The sequence below is a fragment of the Rhinoderma darwinii genome, chromosome 4 (assembly GCF_050947455.1).
Source record: "Rhinoderma darwinii isolate aRhiDar2 chromosome 4, aRhiDar2.hap1, whole genome shotgun sequence".
In the NCBI taxonomy this organism is placed as follows: Eukaryota; Metazoa; Chordata; class Amphibia; order Anura; family Rhinodermatidae; genus Rhinoderma; species Rhinoderma darwinii.
This window is the reverse complement of record NC_134690.1, coordinates 359,767,192-359,786,817: the sequence shown is the minus strand read 5'-3', so window position 1 is coordinate 359,786,817 and position 19,626 is coordinate 359,767,192. Positions and strand designations below refer to the sequence as shown.

The following is a 19,626-nucleotide window of genomic DNA, read 5'->3' as shown; positions in this document are numbered from 1 at the left end:
GTAAAACGAGGCAAAATACGCCTCGTATACGTCTGAAATTTGGCCGTGTGAACATACCCTAAGGGTAACCTTACACCTGCCAAATAGCACCGTCTTTTTGCTATGCGGCTGATTACCGCTCTGCAAAATCGCACACCACAGTTTTGAGCTATGGATTTTGCCCGCACGGCTTCTACCAGGTGAAAAAAGTTAAAAAAAACACAAAATTTTTTTTACCTGGTATAAGTCACGTGGCCAAAATGTACATTGTAAAACCGCAACAATACGTGGTAAAACGGTTTTGAAGAGTGGTAATTAGCAGCAAGGAAAGAAGGTGGTGCCATGTAGCACATCTGATGTTACCCTATAAAACCCTAAGGTAAAAGAGGCCTGTCCAACACACGAATGACAGATGTATGCCTCACGCATATTGCCGAATTACAGCGTTAAGATATTCCTAATATTCCTGGATGGATATCGGTCCTGGGATCGGTTGCTATGGGCAACAAGTCTACATCCCTGAATAACAATAAAAAAGTCTTGTAAGATAAAAAAATATATATATTTCTAAAAGGCACACCGCTAATAAATAATATATAGGAGCAAAGTCATTTAAAGACGTGCAGCCTTCAATATTCCTTACAGAAATTTGTCGTCTAAGCAACGTGGTTATTTTATCGTTTTAGAAGGACAAAGCGGAGTGTTTCATTCAGTCAGAAGCATCCATTACACACGCCCAACCTCCGCTACATTAGTAGTAGCGTCCAGTATGCACTAAATAAATCCTGACAGAAATCTTCAGTTCCAGAGATTCGACTTTCTCGTTTCGGACAACTATTATGATACAACAATACATATATCTCTAGAAAGAGCGCTCAATACGACGGCAAAAAATGTGATTTGGCCTCAAAGTGTGAATACAAACTTATGGCAGTAACAGTGGGGGGCCGACTTCCGACTCGTACCAGGTGTAAATGGGTCCTCAAAATTGGAAACAGTTGTCACCAGATGCATTGTGCAGCAACGTGCGCCATATTATTCAACAGGCATGTTGGGGGTACGTTGCGTGCAAGTTCCATTGGCATACCTTAGTACTGAAAACAACAAAAGCTTGTATGGGCACCTCAATGCAGTCCACGGCCACGAAAGTAAGCTCTGATATGTTTATGTGCAAAAGAAACAAATATAAAATTAGATTGACCAGCTCAAGCCCCCCATCAAAATGAGTCGGCCATGATTATCCTATTCACATCATGCCAAAGGCACCAAAATAACCTCAGACCAGCCATACGCTGTCATATATTCAATGGCCTATACCTTCAAAAACGCTATGCTTATGCGTCATCGCTGTTCCTCAGAGATGCCAAGGAAGTGGTGCCAGGAATTCCATACATCCTGCCACGCCTGGGAACTATTCCATGCATCCGATACTTTAACACACGTATGCCCCTTACATTCCAACAGTACAGTTAAACAGGTGGAGTATTCCTAAGTTTCCAAGCAGCTATGAGTTGGTCGAACACAATGATTCTCTAGAGACCTTGGTGAAATCAGCTCTAAATTGGTACCTTGTCAACAATAACTTCAAGCAATGACACCAGATATCAAACTTATGTGATGGAAATTGTGCCCATTACTCGTGAATTTAGACATAAACCCAATAGAAAAGTTTTTTTTTTTTACATAACCGCTGGGAAATATGAACACCAGCAGATCGTCCCAACAAGTACCAGAGAATGCGGAGAATAAACTACTCTGAGAATACTAATCACCCCTATCATGCCGTTAACTTGTTAGAAACTCTTCCGGAAATAAAGCAGTTAATGTTTTAGACCATAGGGCTGAACGAATCTCCATTTGACCGCATTAAATCTGCAGAACTGTAATTAACCACCCCCAATGCCCTCATTACAGGGCACCACCAAAAGCAATGAGCGACACACATTAGAACAAGTGTTCAGAGCTCAAAATAATAAAGCAGTAAATCAAGTGGATGTTCATCAACTGGGCACAGCTTCACCAAGGGTGGGGGGGATTAGGCTATAAACATCCTCCCATCCTGGGGTGGGGTTGTTCTGGGCACAACAGCATATGCCCATGTAAGCTGCAGGCAACACACTGGGTTTGTCAGTTTGCTGCATAGTGCTGCATCATCCTCAGCATCCGCGCATGGAAAACCTTACGCTGCATCCAATTTCAGACACCAAGGTGGCTCCTTCCCAGACAAATACTTTGGAGATTTTTCATATCCCACATTAGCACTTAGTGCCAGTTAAGATGCCACCCTGAGCATCAGCGAGACACCTTGCAGAGGCTCCAGTGTATGTTACACATGTAGTGCCAGGGGAGATGCCACCCTGGGCATCAGCCAGACACCTTGCAGAGGCTCCAGTGTATGTTACACATGTAGTGCCAGGGGAGATGCCACCCTGCGCATGTGCTGGGGGACCTGTGTATATGTAGACCACTAAATGACACCTGATCAAAAAGCAAAATTGACAAGACAAAAAAAAATACATAAAACCTGTTGAGGGGGCGGGCACAAAAATTTTAAAAAAACACAAAACGAGACAACAGGGGCACAAACCATCATGGCAAAGATCCAACAATATGACACCAATGCACAGTGGGCGGGGGGGGATCATATCTATCTCTCTCTATAGCAGACTTGGCTTTGCCACGATTATATAACACAATGCTCAGCACAGATGTGTGGGACTGGCACATACATGCACCCAGGACCACGCCTGTGCCCGAACCGTTATCCCTGGCTCTCCCGGCGCTTGTAATTTTAATTATTACAACCAAACAGAAGCCCCTTCCCAGGGGGCACCTACGAGGGACCGGTCACCCACAAGCCCCTCCTTGACATCTTATTCCCTTCCCATGTATAAGGAGAATACAGCAGAGGAGGGAGAAGGTTCTGCTGCAATGTAATGATGCGGACTGCAGCCAGGAGCATCCAGCCCTCCCCGGTGCATTACTCCTCATACAAAATAAACCCAAAGCCTAGATCCAGTATGGATGCGGCGTGATCCAGCATCTGTACAGGTCTGTCTGCAGCGTGGTGCCCCCTCCATAGCCCCCCCAGCACCAGCTCCCCGCCATCCTTCCATCAATCCAATGGAGAAGGGCAGTAATAACGTGGAATAACGGGCGGCTGCAGCCATTACCTGGAATGCACTGGAGTGTGGAGCCTGCAGGATGGCAGCCGCCTGAGCACGGAGCAGGGATGAAATGAAGGGAGTGGACTGGAGGAATCCGCAGCCTTAGACACAGCAACAGCTGCACTGATTCTTCCCGGAGAGGGGCGGGGAGAGCGAGCACCACAGCGACCTCAGCAGGAGACTGAGAGGCACAGCAGTTACCCTGCACTGAGCCGAGCTGAATGCTCCGCCCCCAACTCCATCATCATCATCACCATCAGTGCTCCACCCATCCGCCCTCACTGCCAGGACGCTGGAAGAGCCGAGTATCGCTCCATCGTACTGTACGCCCTACTGGCAGCCTGTACCTCCATCACTGGACACCCCACATCCATCATAGTGATGATCTAGAGCTGCATCCTCCTTATTGATGTGATTTTCGTTTCAGCTGCTGCACAACTTCTTGTAAATGATCTACAGGCAAGAATGGTAAATCTGTAGGGTATGTTCACTCGCTAAAGTAAAAACGGCTGTAAAATACGGAGCTGTTTTCAAGAGAAAACATTTTTGATGCGTTTTTTTGGAGCCGTGTTTGGAGCTGTTTTTCTATTGACACAATGAAAAACGGCTCAAGAAGTGACATGCTCCTTTTCACGGGGCCTTTTTTTACGTGCCGTTTTTTAAAACGGCATAAAAAATGCCCCATCTGAGTGTAAATGCCAGGAAATACGCCTGAAAACACAGCATGTGAACATACCCTGAGGCCCTATGGACGACAGTATTTTCATCTATCCTGAAATACTGACCGTAAATACAAATCAGTAGGCATCCGTATTTCATCCGTATGTACGGAAGGGTGTCCGTAAATATGGTCCATATTGCATCCGTATTCCATCTTTATATACGGATCCTTACAAAAAGAGGGAGGTTGCAAAATATGTCATCAACATGTTGCCTAGCAATGCTTCAGTAAATACGGATGGTATACGGATGCACATCAGTACCCGTCCATGTTTATGGAAGCTCCCATAGACTTCTATGGGAGAGTCCTTGCCATAATTAGGGTATATTCACACACAAACTCAAAAACTTCTGAAAATACGGAGCGGTTTTCAAGGGAAAACAGCTGATCTTCAGATGTTTTTTAAGCCACTCGCGTTTTTCGCAGCCGTTTTTGGAGCTCTTTTCAATAGAGTCAATGAAAAAAGGCTCCGAAAACGGCCCAAGAAGTGACATGCACTTCTTTTTCGCGGCCGTTTTTCAAAACGGCCCGTCGGAACAGAACGCAGTTTTCCCATTGCAATCAATGGGCAGATGTTTGGAGGCGTTCTGCTGTCGATTTTTCGTCCGTTTACGGCCCGAAAATAAGCCGTGTGAACATAGACTTTAAATAATGCAGCATTTCAATTTATGCTGCGTGTTCTGTGCGTAGATGTTGCGTATTTGGCACATAAACGTGACATGACAAAACAACGGTCGTCACACGTTTCAACGGACCATGTGAAGGGTCCATTGCAAAATTGAACATGCCCTATGTTCTTCTGTTTTTACACATCGCTCGATCTTCTCAAGACAGTGGGGATCCGTGAAAACGGGACACGCACGGGTGCAACTCGGACGTGAAAATGCAGTTTTTCAAGTCAGAGTTGCACCCGTGTGGGTCCCGTTTTCACGGATCCCCATAGACTTGAGTCTATCGAGGGATCCGTGAAAACTGAAGAAAATAGGACATATTCTATTTTTCAACGGACCCTTCACACGGTCCGTTGAAAAATAGAACATGCTCCATTTTCTTCCGTTGAAAATCTGCAACGTATCCTGTGTGTAGGAATGTAGGGTATGTTCCCACACACAGGATGCAGATTTTCTGTATATGTGCACCTGCGGATTTCCGGCGATTTTTGCTGCGTTTCCGCTGTAAAAAACACAACAACACATATCTGTTGCAGAATTTATGCTCCCCATTGAAGTTTATGGGCCAAACATGCAGCATCTCCGCATAGAACACGCAGCATAAATTGACATGCTGCGGAATTGAAAAACATGCAGCAGAACACTGTCCGCATGACTTTTGTGCGGGTTTTTCCCGCAGCGTGGGTATGAGATTTTCTAAATCTCATTCACTTTGCTTTTTTACTGTCAATTCTGCGGAATTTCCACACATAATTTCGTTATGGAAATTCCGCAGCGTTTACGCTACGAGGTAACCCGGCCTTAGTGTGAAACATTGATTCTACAAACTTTATGTGTACCTGCGGATTTTCTGCAGGTTTTACTGCTGCAGAAACGCTGTACAAACTGCAACACAACTCAACTTGCGACTTGTAGATGAAGACTGTGGGCCAAACACGCAGCCTCTCCACTGACATGTCGCGGATTTGAAAGTCGCACCGCAGGACACTTTCCACACGACTTCTCTGCTATTTATTTCCACAGTGCGGGCCTGAAATTTGCAAAATCTCATCCACTTTGCTTCTACTATAAATGCTGTGGAATTGCCGCACAGAATTCCGTCGCGGAAATTCCACAGCGTTTACGCTACATGGGAACCCGGACTTAGGGTGTATTTAGACGGCTGAGGTACGGGTAAACCCACATTTAAAAAAAAAAAAATGCACCCAAAATCTGCACGTATTTTTATTGCGATTTGATTTTTCATAAAAAAAAAACGCATTGAAAAACCCAACAAATCTGCAGCAGTGACTAATCTGCGTAAGGTGTTGACGGTGCTAGAAACAGTCAGGCACGATCCCCAGCCAGGTACCCGACCGGCACTCTTGGCACTAGACGCAGAGAAAGCTTTTGATAACATACAGTGGGGATGGTGATGGATAAGATGAATGTCCAGGGAGCCTTTCGGATCTTTTTGAAAGGGGTCTACACTAATCCGCAAGCGCGCGTTTACTCCTCAGGATTTTTGTAGGCTCCCTTCCAATTGTATAAAGGGACCTGGCAGGGATGTCCCTTTGTCGCCACTTTTATTTAATCTAGCACTGGAACCTATGGCTAGATTTCTGGAAGAGTCCGCAGTATTCAGAGGTATTCAGGTGGGGTCTTTGGCGGTTAAGTTAGCCTTGTTTGCTGACGATGTTATACTTTTTCTGTCAAATCCTCAAGAGCACTTACTGACAGTTTTTCATTTTTTGCAGGACTTTGGGCAATGCTCGGGATACAAAGTCAATATAGTTAAAAACGAACTGCTGGAGTTGGGCAAACCGTTACCTGGGACTTTTTGGCAATCCTTGGGGTGCGGGATATCCCCGGTGAAACAGTGCATAACTTATCTAGGCATTAAGATAGGGAAGGTGCCTGAAACCCTGTATGGCCTGAATTATCCACCGCTGTTTAAAAAAATACAGGCGGAACTCACCAGATGGTGTCAGTTGCCGATATCCCTTCTGGGGAGGTGCCACTTAATTAAGATGGTTAGTTTCCCCAGGCTGTTATATCCCTTTCAAACACTCCCACTCTTGCTGAAACATGTGGATGTCTCCAAACTGAATTCCGCATTTCCAAAATTTATATGGGCAGGAAAGAGGCCTCGCATTGCACTCACTAAGCTCATGATGGGCAAGCATGAGGGGGGGCTGTAGTTTCCTAATATTAGGGGATACAATGTGGTATGTCTCTTTCGTCATGTAGTGGATTGGCTCCATAAAACGAGTCATTATTCCAATTTAGAGCTGGAAGGGGAGTACGCCTCACCCTGGAACTTAAAAGCCTTGTTACACTGTAGAGTTGCTTCTCTTCCGTGCCGTCTCAAAACCTCCATTGTTCTGAGAGATACAGTTCCAGCCTGGAAAGTGGTTCGTAAATTTTTTGACTTGCCTCACCTGCTATCCAAGCATATGCCGTTGTGTGGACACCCGGAATTCCTACCGGGAGTAGACAGTGGGGATAGATTTGCCTCTTGGGGGGATGCAGGTATTAACAGCGCAGGGGATCTTATGCATACAGAGGAAAGGAGATGGTTAACCGGGTCGGAAATCAGAGCTAAACTCAGACCCTTAGAGGGCAATGTTAATTTTTTACAAGTTCTCCAGGTGCGTTCATTCTGTACCTCTAGGCTCAGAGATTTCAATAAGGAAGCCACCACTCATACTCTAGATGAGGTCATAGGCCCAACGACTCTTCGGGCGACTATCTCGAGGTTGTATAGAGCACTCGGGGATTATTTTGTCCGCCCGCGACCACGGGCTATGTTCAAAGCCTGGGAACGATGGACTCAAGATCCGGCTATAGGAGAGATCATATTGGCGGGTTGGGAGAGGGTACGGAAGGTGATCGTGAACGAGAGCTGGAGGGAAACCTATTTTAAACTAATACATTCGGCTACATATGGCTTCAATTTTTTACCTTCGCTGATCGCATTACGAGTTGTCCCAAATGCAACACCCCCCTGACGAATTTGTGGCACGGAGTATGGGGCTGTGCTTATACTGAACGATACTGGGTGATGGTACACAGCTATATTTTGGATCATTGGAAGGCGAAACTTCCAATGATGCCTCAAGCGCTGCTGTTCCATCAGGCACGACCGCCAGAGGAAGAGGGTGCTCGAGGGACGAGATCTCCTCCCCCCTTGGTGCACACAATTTTACTGGTGGCCTTGAGATGCCTTCTATGTAAATGGCTGGAAACTGATACACCGGGTCTTGACAGGATCGTGTCTCGCTTGAAACAATTATTAGCTCTTGAGCGGGTGGAGGTAGAAAGAAGGAAAGAAAAGGGAGCCAAGAAGTTATTTGCTAAGTGGCAAATATTTATAGAAACGCAATGCACAGCGGCTGAGGTGGTGGAAATAGTTACGCCTTTTAGACATACAGCGTGGTATCATACGCAGCTTCTGGCTGGCACTTTAGGAGGCTTACAACTTCAGTCTAGATAGGGGATAGATAGGCCGTTGCTACTCTTTGATGACCTTTCAATAACCAGAATGACCAGACATCGCCTCCAGCCGTGCCAGGACAGCTGCTGAGGAGGATAATCGTCCTGTCATGGCTGGAGGCGATGTCTGGTCATTCTCCCGTCGCTCTGGTGAAGGAACTGTGGGAGTAAGTGACGTCACAGCGTGCTCTCGCGAGATCAGACTGTGCTATGAATAAAGGTGGGCATGAATAAATTGAAGTATTTGACTCTGATTGGTCAGTGTCATACACTTTTCCTTACAACGCCCACTTGGCTAAACGAAAGAAAAACGCCCAGTAGGGCATTTAGAAAAAAAATTGCAGAAATCTAAAATCTAGATAATGATGATGCTAGGAGCCCAGCTCCCTGCAGTGTGCTCAGGCCGGGAAATGCGGCCGACCTGCGGACCGTATGTCACGGACTGAACACCCTCGTGTGTATCCGGCCCTAGGGTATGTTCACATGCAAACTCAAAAACGTCTGAAAACACGGAGCTGTTTTCAAGGGAATACAGCTCCTGATTTTCAGACGTTTTTTTAAGCCACTCGCGATTTTTGCTGCGTTTTTTACGGCCGTTTTTGGAGCTGTTTTCTATAGAGTCAATGAAAAACGGCTCCTGCACTTCTTTTTCGCGGCCGTTTTTTTTAAAAAAACGGCCAATCGGAACAGAACTCCGTTTTCCCATTGAAATCAATGGGCAGATGTTCGGAGACGTTCTGCTTCCGATTTTTCGGGCGTTTACGGCCCGAAAAATGGCCAAAAATAGGTCGTGTGAACATACCCTTACGGTCTTATAAGTGGTCTAAATTAATTTAGTGGTCTGGTTTTGGGTCTGAATATGTTTTGGGTCTGATCTTTGGATCTGCATTTATTTTGGGGTCTGGTGTAATGTCTCCCATGCCCACATCATGCATTTTCTACTTAGGCCTCATTCACACGAGCGTATCAGATTCACGCGCATGAAAAAACGCGTGTAAATCTGGTCCGTGTGTGTTGCGTTATGCATCAGTGTGCTTTGCGAGTGGCATGCGTTATTCACGCACTCGCAAAGCACATCTTTGTTTATTTTTTTTATTTTCAATTGAATTGATGCGCAAATCACGTACCGCACATGGATGTGCATCCGTGTGCAGTGTGTGGTTTTCATACACCCATAGACTTCAATGGGCGCGTAGGTGCGTGAAAACGCACCAATATAGGACATGCAGTGAGTTTCACGCAGCGCACTCTCGCAGCATGAAAACACACGTGTGATCGGCCCCATTGAAATCAAAGGGTCCGTGTGCTGCGCATGATTTCCATGCGCAGAACACGGACGTTATTCACGTTCGTGTGAATGGGCCTTTAGGTGGAAAATTTGTCCCACTGTATATTATGTTTAGGAAACAAACCACTTTTAATGCTCATATAATAAATCTCACTTTACATACATATGTGATGTGGGCACCAGTCACGTTGGTATCTAGCACATTAAATCTTGGAGGATTATAAGAAATAGTTGTGTGCATTTGTCACTGTGAAGGGAGATAGCAAACATGTGTTCCCCAGAGCTCCTGCAGGGTCCTAACCTGATGTACACCGAGCAGCCAGACAACCGTCCTGATGGATAAATAGATATGGCTGTTGTAAAGAACATGACTTAGACGGTGTGATACAGCGGCAGCCTCAGGAGGGGCCTGGACATCCTGCAAGCAGCGTGCTGCCCCGACAAGGAACTGTCATGGTGTGCGTGTTTATTTACAGCCATTTCATGCCTTGTTGTAATTACATCCTGATCGCCGGCCCTTGACAAGCAGCGGCACAATAGCACCATTCAGCTCAGGTTGCATTTCACTTATTTTTCTTGTTTTTTTTAAAACTGCAAAACCATTAGGGTACGTTCACTCGTTAACGGAATTTGTTGGGGAAAATCCGCAGCAAACACAATTGCAGCAAAGATTTGTTTTATTTCATCCACACCGTGCGTAAATACTGAGCGGAAAAAACGCTTGGAAATGTACCTGCGGTGCAGAATTTTATTAGGCAGCATCTCGATTGTATTTGTGTAAACGCTGCTTATTTGTTGCAGGTTTTTCCCATAGAATTCAATAGGGAGGTAAATCCTGCAACAAATAGCAGCTGTTTAATTTTTTGCGGCGGGTCAAAGCGATTCTGCCGCAAAAAACGCAGCTCAGAAGAAAAAAAATCTTGTACTTACCGAAAAGTAAGTTCCTCCCTGTGTTCCTCCCTCCAGCGCGGCCTCCTGGGATGACATTTCATCCCATGTGACCGCCGCTGCAGTTGGTCACAGGCTACAGCGCTCTCCCGGAATGAAATGTCATCTCAGGAGGCCGGCCTGCTGCATTTTTTTCTCAGCGGACATTACGGACGAAAACGAAACCACAGTTTGGTGCGCTTTTTCACCCGCAATTCCCTGTGGCGCACAGGGCAGATATGCTATTACGCAGCGTATCTGCCCCGTGTGAACACAGCCTAAGGCCTTATTTACACGAGCGTTGCGCATCTCGGATGTGAAAAACAGCAGTTTTTCACGTCTGAGGTGCATCCGTGCTCTGCGCTGCAGGACTCGATGTCTCGCATCCCCCATAGTTGAGAGTCTATGGAGGGATGCGTGGGACGGCCGTTTCTGCAGAATTTCCGACCAGATTTTCTGTGCGGACATTTTGCAGCGTATTACAGTAAAAAAAAAAAAAAAAGCGTATTACAGTAGCAGCAAAGTGGATGAGATCTCAACAAATCTCATCCAATCGCTGCGTATAAAACCTGCAGAAAAAACGTTTGGAAATTGACATTCTGAGCGGAATTTCATTCTGCCACGTGTCAATTGTTGTTGCGAAAATGCAGCAGAATTTCTGTCAGAAAAAAACGGTCAGAGATTCTGCAGTGTTTAAGCTACATGTAAATTTATCTTTAAAGAGGCTCTGTCACCAGATTTTGCAACCCCTATCTGCTATTGCAGCAGATAGGCGCTGCAATGTAGATTACAGTAACGTTTTTATTTTTTAAAAACGAGCATTTTTGGCCAAGTTATGACCATTTTCGTATTTATGCAAATGAGGCTTGCAAAAGTACAACTGGGCGTGTTGAAAAGTAAAAGTACAACTGGGCGTGTATTATGTGCGTACATCGGGGCGTGTTTACTACTTTTACTAGCTGGGCGTTGTGTATAGAAGTGTCATCCACTTCTCTACACAACGCCCAGCTTCTGGCAGTGCAGCACTGTGACGTCACTCACAGGTCCTGCATCGTGTCAGACGAGCGAGGCCACATCGGCACCAGAGGCTACAGATGATTCTGCAGCAGCATCGGCGTTTGCAGGTAAGTCGATGTAGCTACTTACCTGCAAATGCTGATGCTGCTGCAGAATCAAGTGTAGCCTCTGGTGCCGACACGATGCAGGACCTGTGAGTGACGTCACAGATCTGCACTGCCAGAAGCTGGGCGTTCTGAAGAGAAGTGGATGATACTTCTCATCAGAAAGCCCAGCTAGTAAAAGTAGTAAACACGCCCCGATGTACGCACATAATACACGCCCAGTTGTACTTTTGCAAGCCTCATTTGCATAAATACGAAAATGGTCATAACTTGGCCAAAAATGCTCGTTTTTTAAAAATAAAAACGTTACTGTAATCTACATTGCAGCGCCTATCTGCTGCAATAGCAGATAGGGGCTGCAAAATCTGGTGACAGAGCCTCTTTAAGCTAAATGCACACGATGCGGCAAATCCGGGGCATAATACAGTACCAGCAAAGTAAATGAGAGTTCAAGAAATCTCATGTACACGCTGCGTTTTTTTTCTGCACATAAATTGACCTGCGGTGCGTATCTTATAATCTGCAGCATGTCAATCAATCTTGCGCTTGCGAATTGTATTTGACCAGTTCTAAAGAAAAATGCACCAGAACCCGCAGCATGAAAACACACCTATTTCCGCATCAAAATGTAAAAACGCATTGAAAAAAGCATGATTAGGTGGTTTTATGCTCAATGCACACTTTGCGTATTACGTGCGGTTTCGCAGAGTGTATTTTCATGCGGCAAATCCGCAGCATAATACAGTACCAGTATAGTCAATGAGATTTCAGGAAATCTCATGTACACACTGCAGTATTTTTCAGAACGGAAATTGACCTGTGGTGCGGATTTAAAAACTGCATCCTGTCAATTTATCTGGCGTTTTCGCTTGTAAATTCTATCTGCCTAGTGCAGAGGAAAATCGCACAGAAAGCCGCAGCATAAAAATGTGCCGATTTACGCATCAAAACTTAAAAACCGCATTGAAAAACGCATGATCTGGTGCAGTTTTTACTTGCGAATTTCCGGCGTTGGTGGGTTTTTTCCGCAGAAAAACACGCAATGTGTGCGTGTAGCCTTAGGGCCTGTTCACATCAGCGTTGGTGTTCGTTGAGGGGTTTCGTCAAACCTTTCCATGGGAGGAATCGCTCAATGGAAAGCATAGGTTCCGTTTGCATTACCATTGATTTCAATAGTAATGTTTCCATTGCTTATGGTTTCCGTTTTTCACCGTTGTGTAAGGTTTCCGTTTTTTTATGGAATCAATAGCGCAGTCAATATGATGCAACACTGTATATTGTATATTTCTCCTGTCACACATTACATTCTCCCTGTGTTTTTTTGTGGCCTTCCATTTTGAATATACTTGGCTGTCCTGCATTTTTGCTCATGGAATAAGTATTAAGTCATTTTGGAATGACAAGGCACTTATTGTGCTTCTACATTAGGAAAAACTTTCCCTACGAAGTAAGAAGCCTGTGCAAGTGCCAGAGCTCACTGGTGGGGTCAGATTTATACTCGCTTCACTACATATTTCTTCCATTTAGTAGACATTCATAAACCCTGACTTACTGAAAGTTTTTACCGATTTTTTTTAACTTTGTAGAATCCCTTTAAATTGCTTTTCTTATGAAAAATGTTTTATAACATGTCAATAGGATTTGTCATATAACACTAATAGAAGGGTTCCCGCATCTCGGACTCGCAATGATTCCGGGAAAGGCATGTTGGTCATGGTTGCTAGCAGAGAGCTAGTTGCACATACATTGGTTGCTTTCCATTTAAATATATGGTCATTATGGGTAGTGTCTTTTGGGACCCCCTTACAATGCAACTTTATACAGAACATTTTTTTTTTCAGGTGGTCTCACAGTACTTCTATAAAAACCACAGCTTTTAGTTGAACTGATGTCAAGACTGAGTGTACCAAGTCAAAAACAAGAGCATTGTCCAGTGTTGCATACAATATCTGCCCATTGTGGTCTGGGTACATTCTCTGATCCATGTTGGTAAGTAATACATTTAGTATCCAATTGTCCATTGATACATTTTATGGTCAAAAGTATGTGAACACTTGACAATTACATCTATATGAGCTTGCTGGACATCCCATGCCAAAACCTTGGGGGTTAATATGGATTTGTGACATTTTGTGGCTAAAACAGCCTCCGCTCTTCTGGGGAAGCTTTCCATAAGATTTTGGACTGTGTCTGTCGGAATTTATGCCGAATAATGGCTGAGCTGTTGTTACTCTGAGACACTTCCATCTCATGTTAATAGCACTTAGAGATGATGTGGGCAAATTTTGCAGATCAGAAATTTCACAAACTGACAATTCGCAAAGTGGCATCCAATAACAGTACCACGTTTAAAGTCACTGAGCTCTTCAGTACGATACTTACTGCTATGTTAGTATATAAACATTGCATGGCTTTGTGCTTGATTTTATGCACCTGTTTGCAATGGGTGTGTCTGAAACATTCAAACTCAATAATTAGAAGGAGTGTCCACATAGTTTTGGCCACATAGTTTAACTACAGATCCCAATTCTTGGTGGTTAGCAGAAATGCTGAATACAGAATCTAGTGCCTAGAATCTTGACCACAGAGTAGACTTGAGTGCTGCGGAATATGTTAGCGCTATATAATTTTATTATTATTAAAGTCATCCCTATGTACATCATGGGAGTTGGTTTTACCAAATGGATTGCGGTTAAAGGTTATTTTTAATACTAATAATGTAAGTGTATGAGAAAATACAGTATATAAAGGAGTTTTCTGATAACAGAATTTTGTAATATACCAACCAAAGGTGTTAGACTAATGATATCTGTGGGGTCTGGCAGCTTGGATCCCCACTAATGTGGAGTAAGAATGGGTCCAGGATCTGACTTCATGGAGTGATTTCTTGGCATGCAGTCGTTTCCTTAATTAAAATCAATGAAAGTTGAACTCACTCGTAAAATTCATCCTAGATGGTACCTGACTCCGTCCAGATTTGCTCATATGTTTCAAAGTAGTTCTAATAGCTGCTGGAGAGGCTGTGGCTCCCTTGGATCCACTCTGCATATGTGGTGTCCTGTCCCACGGTTGGAGTTTTGTGGAAGGAGGTTTTTCGCCTACTTTTAGAACTTACAGGAGTATCTCTTCCATATTGCCCGGAATTGGCCATCCTCGATATTGGACTGGAGGATATTCTTATTGGTTTTCGGGTACTTTATTGCTGCTAGAATGGCAATTGCCAAATCCTGGAAATCTCCCATCTCTCCTTCCTTGTCGGAAGTGATAGGCAGGGTAAATGTAACCTGTCATCATGAAACCCTTCTGTTGCAAACTCCCTCTGGTCATAAAAAGAATAAATTGGTAAATTCTAACTATTATGTCTAAATGACAAGCTTTCTCTGGAAAAATTATTTAATTTGTATTTTTTATTTTTGTATGAACATGGCATAGCAAAATTGTTTCTTGTTTGTGTATGTCTTTTTGATGTATCACATGTGTGTACTGCTTCTTTTAAGGGTCCATGTTTCTAGGACCATGTTTTGGTTTGTATTGTTGGAAAAAATTGTAAAATTTTCAATAAAAATCTATTGATTTAAAATCAATGAAAGTTATGGAAAACTACAAAACTGTAAGTAAAAGATGATGCAGAATCTTTGATAATCAGCTGTTTCAACTCATCACCTACAACAATCCATCCACTGCAATGTACCAATAAAAACGTATTCATATAGTAACTTCTATGGAATTCTGAAAACGTTCCATAAAGATCCCCTAGAAAAAAATAACCCTACTGTATGGCAATTACAGTAAGCAGTCATTGAAAACCATGCTAAAACATGGCGTAAAGGTGTAATTGGTGACTACATTGATACAGCATTCCTGACCTTGCCCATGACTTACCATAAAGTCTCTTTACTGTCATGTAATTGACCTTAGTCATTATGCATATAGAAAATGAAATGAATGATATAAAGGCAAAATTATGAAAATAAAGGATGGATATATCAAAGCTATAGCTGCATAACGGGTCACGTAACCAATACGACATCCATAAAGCCGCGGCCAAGGGTAGGAAGCAACGTTCCTAACATTACTGCGTAAAAATAAAACAACATATGCTTAACAAACAAGGTCATTGCAGTTAATGATCATTGTATCCCAAAGGCTTTCTCAATGGCCATCAGCATCTGAATTACATGGGAAGGAGGACAAGTCACTACTTTACATTCCACCCTTCCCCCTACTGCTTCCTGATATGTACTGTTCCCAACAAATGTTCCTTGCCTGGACAGTTTTGCTTCTTGAAGTTAAAAATATACACATACTTCAGTAAATTCTTTTTTTCCTCTTGGGACTCAATGAAAGTAATCCTACCCCTACCCATAGCCCCCATCGCAGACAAAAGCCCTTATCTAGGCCCCCATGCCTGCTTGTTGTCTGCTTGACTTAGGGACCTGATAACATATATACGGCTGCCTTAATGTATGGCTGCAATTTGTTAGTCTGCAGAAAAGGACATCTGTAAGCACGTAGCTGAATGTATAATGACGATTAGTGACAGAAGAACTGGGACATGACCTGTAAAGTAGAAGAAGCTGATTTTTCGTTCATTATTTTATTTTAATGGCCATGGAAGAATATAAACCATTACAAAATTTTATAAAGAAATTTGTATATTGCCGGGTTGTTTGTTTTTGCTCCACATTAAATATGAATGCTTAAAGAGAAAAATACTAAAGAACGGAGAATGTAATAATATTAGCCCTGTGATTCTGAGTGTGAATCCAAACAATGGCAAAATCTGCATGGAGTTTGTATGATCGCTCTGTGCTGGTGTGGTTTTCTTCTGGGTACCTGTTACGACTCTTACTAGAGAAGTGAATTCTTGAATCGCAATTAAGTTGGTCCTGGCTTTACTTAGGTGCGGAGTCTAAGTAATCCTCAAATTCTTCACCCTAGAACTCCCACAAGGAGGTATGGTCTTTCCTGGTTGGATTCCCAGGTCATGGTTACTAGAGAAGTAACCGATTGGCGGTGGTTGGGTTCGAGGGATGTCTAGAGCAGCTGCAAAAGCATAGTCAGGGACAACGCCAGAGGTTAATACCAGGAGATCTATCAGGGGAGTGACAAAACCTAGGAGCAGATGAGGACATAACCAGAAGACGTGCCAGAGGTCTATAACCAGGAGATCAGACAAATACCAGACGACAAACCACAGGAACCAAGATGAAGGGGAAGTCTAAGGGTATGTTCACACAGCTTATTTTCAGACGTTTTTCGGGCAGTAAACTCCCAAAAAACAGCCGAAAAATCAGAAGCAGAACGCCTCCAAGCATCTGGCCATTGATTTAAATGGGAAAAACTGCGTTCTGCTCCGACAGGCCATTTTTACGCGGCCGTTTTGAAAAACGGCCTGGTAAAAAAACGGCCGCGAAAAAGAAGTGCAGGTCACTTCTTGGGACGTTTTTGGAGCCGTTTTTCATAGATTCTATTGAAAACAGCTCCAAAAACGGCCGTAAAGAACGCAGCAAAAAAACGCGAGTGGCTTAAAAAACATCTGAAAATCAGGAGCTGCTTTCCCTTGAAAACAGCTCCGTATTTTCAGACGTTTTTGGTTAAGCGTGTGAACATAGCCTAAGGATGAAGCAAACGTCAGCAATCAGGACAAAACGTAGAATGGAGACAAGCTAGTGGCAAAGAAATGTACTTCGATACACAGCAAGATAGGCCAAACCTGCATGTACTTGAATGGTCAGGGCGGAATTATAGCATGGGCAAAAAAAAAGCCAATTGCCCTGTGGCCTTCATCATTAGATTAGCCCCCACACTGTCACCACCATGTGCAGCCCACATTCACACTTACCTCTTGTCTCAAGCTGTCGTGTTTTTTTGAGCAATAAATGGCACTACTACTTGGGCACTGCATGATAAAACTTTTTGTGTGGCAGAATTATTTACAAAATAAATCTGTTACAAAAAGAGTGTCATAATATAACCCCTCACCAATGCAAACCAATATATAGTGGGGGAATTTTTTTTAAGACTGGCATTTCATACGCCTTTCTAAATTTAAAGAAAGTAAAATGTGCCTAACTTATGCCTCTTAATAATTTACAATAACAAGAGCAGGGCTGACACCGCAGAACTATACTAGGGATAATTGGAAATAACAAATATTTTATTGGGCTCTACAAGGAAAACAAAACTTATTTAAAAAAAAAGTTCCACAAGGGTACATGAAAAAGGAAACCACAAGGGTACAGCAAAATAAGTTCCTGCCTCACAAGTCATCCCTCCAAAGCATTCTATAGCCACTAAAAAGATGGATATAATAGAAGCAGGAACACAGTCAGGAAAGTGTCACTGCAAGATAAAAATGTCATACCAAAATAGCCAAGCTGATATCATATGTGCAAAACATAAAAGTGAATGCAGAAGTGCCAGTGTCTGACAATGTAAAAAAATGTAAAAAAAATATAAGGACAGAGCATGAATAAGGGCTTGTTCACATCAGTGTCGGGCTTCCGTTCATGAGTTCCATTCGACCTTTCGATTGGAGGAACCGATGAACGGAAAGCCAAACGGAAACCATAGCTTCCGTTTACATTACCATTTAAAGAATGGTAATGCTTCCGTTGCAATTGGTTTTCATTTGTTTCCGTTCCGTAAGGTTTCAGTTTTTTTAGCGGAAACAATAGCGTAGTCTCCTGGTACAATAATATATTACCAATACATTAAGTGGCAGGTGGGAAGACCGTGTGGAGCTCCACGTGTATTGCCGCAGAATGCAGCTTCCTCAAAGATAAAGTCTGTGACTTCCGTCTTAATAAATTAGGCTCATCTCTGTCCGTCCATGTGCTAGAAAGTGTAATCTGTGCCATCCATGAGCTGGCGTAGATTTGCAACATGATTTTGTGCTAGTTTTTGGCTCCTTCCCCTTTGCAAAATTTTGCAAATTTTCACAAAAGTACCATGAATGGCAGAAACGGCACAAAAGGTGCAATGTTACTGCAAATTGCGATTTTTGTGCCTTTTGAGACTTTCTACGCCAGAGAACTGGTGTCGAAATTAATTAATTTCCCTCCAATATGTTCTTGAAATCAGTTAGAAATTTGCCCATAAAAAAACCAGTTGGATTTGGCAAGCACTGGATACCACCAGAAACACACCGTCCCTACCTCAAAAGATGTTTCTATGTAACAGGCCCTGAAACGTTTCTAAAAATATAGCAAATACTGGGATATCTTGGATGAAAACCTGCTGCACTCTGCTAGGGAACCACAATTTAGGTGACACATTTTTTTTAGTGAGATAACACCAAAAATAAAGCCAAAACTACACAGGAATGCATTAAATACGGTAACGTATCTTGCTACAAAAACAAGACTGATAAGAGACCTAGAAATTCAGCCTCAGATACTTCTACTAAATACTGATGTGAAGGGGGTGGATAGTTATGCATTCAAATTATTTTCATTTTGGCACTGTATGTATTTATTTATTCAATTTATTTCCTGTTGTACTTATATAGTGCCAAAATATTCCACAGCAATGTACAGAGATTGTGACCATTCACAATCTAATTTCCCTTTCTAAACCTAGGCCAGGGGAAAGCGAACCTTAGAGAGGTGGAGTTCTACTGTTGTATCTCGAGATCTACTTGGCACCGAGTTGTGACAGGACTATGGAGGAAATGGTGTGTAAGTTATTAGGGGCATTGCATATCCCCCAGTGGATATTATTTTTTTTAAATACATTTAAAGGGGTTATCCGGGTACCAAAAATTGCTTTTGGATTCATATTTTTATGTAAAAAGAAGTCACTTACTAATGTAATTTAATTCTTAATTTTGTACTAAATGCTGCAGTTCAAACCAGTTGAATTGTTGCCGGAAGTCCTGGAGCTTTTCTTTTATTGATGACGCGCTGGCACAGCCCCACATGACTTGCTTGCTTTCTGGGCTGTTTGTGTCCGCGTATTATCAAGCGCATGATCGCAAGGGGCTGTCACATTGCCTACCGCTGGAGTCTCCGAGCAGAGTATCAGCTCAATCGTGCCCCCGATGCACTCAGTGGGTGATAGGCTGTGTGCTGCTGAGGGGGTTAAACAGAGTGGCACTCACCCTCCCACTGGCGTCCCCTGGGTCGCGTCCTCTGTGGTCTTTGTGAATACAGGGTAATTCAAAAAGGATGGTGCAAAAGTAAAGGCCTGTAGTTAAAGTAACATCAGTGGTAAATGGCCAGTGACTGAAAACCGAAGCAAAACTGGCTTAGCTGCCCATAGCAACCAATCACAG

The 19,626-nt window shown here is 43.3% G+C and overlaps 1 protein-coding gene and 1 long non-coding RNA gene across 3 annotated transcripts in view; one reads left to right on the top strand and one right to left on the bottom strand.

Annotated features, from left to right (window-relative positions):
- Positions 1 to 3,327, bottom strand: part of SPTBN1 (spectrin beta, non-erythrocytic 1) — a 161,727-nt gene extending 158,400 nt beyond the window's left edge. Inside the window, exon 1 of the mRNA XM_075863017.1 lies at positions 3,153 to 3,327. The gene's annotated coding sequence lies outside the window, so the exon portion shown is untranslated. The remainder of the gene's footprint in view (positions 1 to 3,152) is intronic.
- Positions 3,159 to 19,020, top strand: LOC142760094 (uncharacterized). 2 transcript variants are annotated; one of them, XR_012883243.1, is made up of 3 exons: positions 3,159 to 3,614; positions 13,190 to 13,337; positions 18,933 to 19,020. It is a non-coding gene; the product is annotated as an uncharacterized LOC142760094 (long non-coding RNA). The 2 variants fall into 2 exon arrangements; XR_012883242.1 differs by lacking the exon at positions 18,933 to 19,020 and adding an exon at positions 14,303 to 14,826.
- The last annotated feature ends 606 nt before the right edge of the window (positions 19,021 to 19,626 follow it).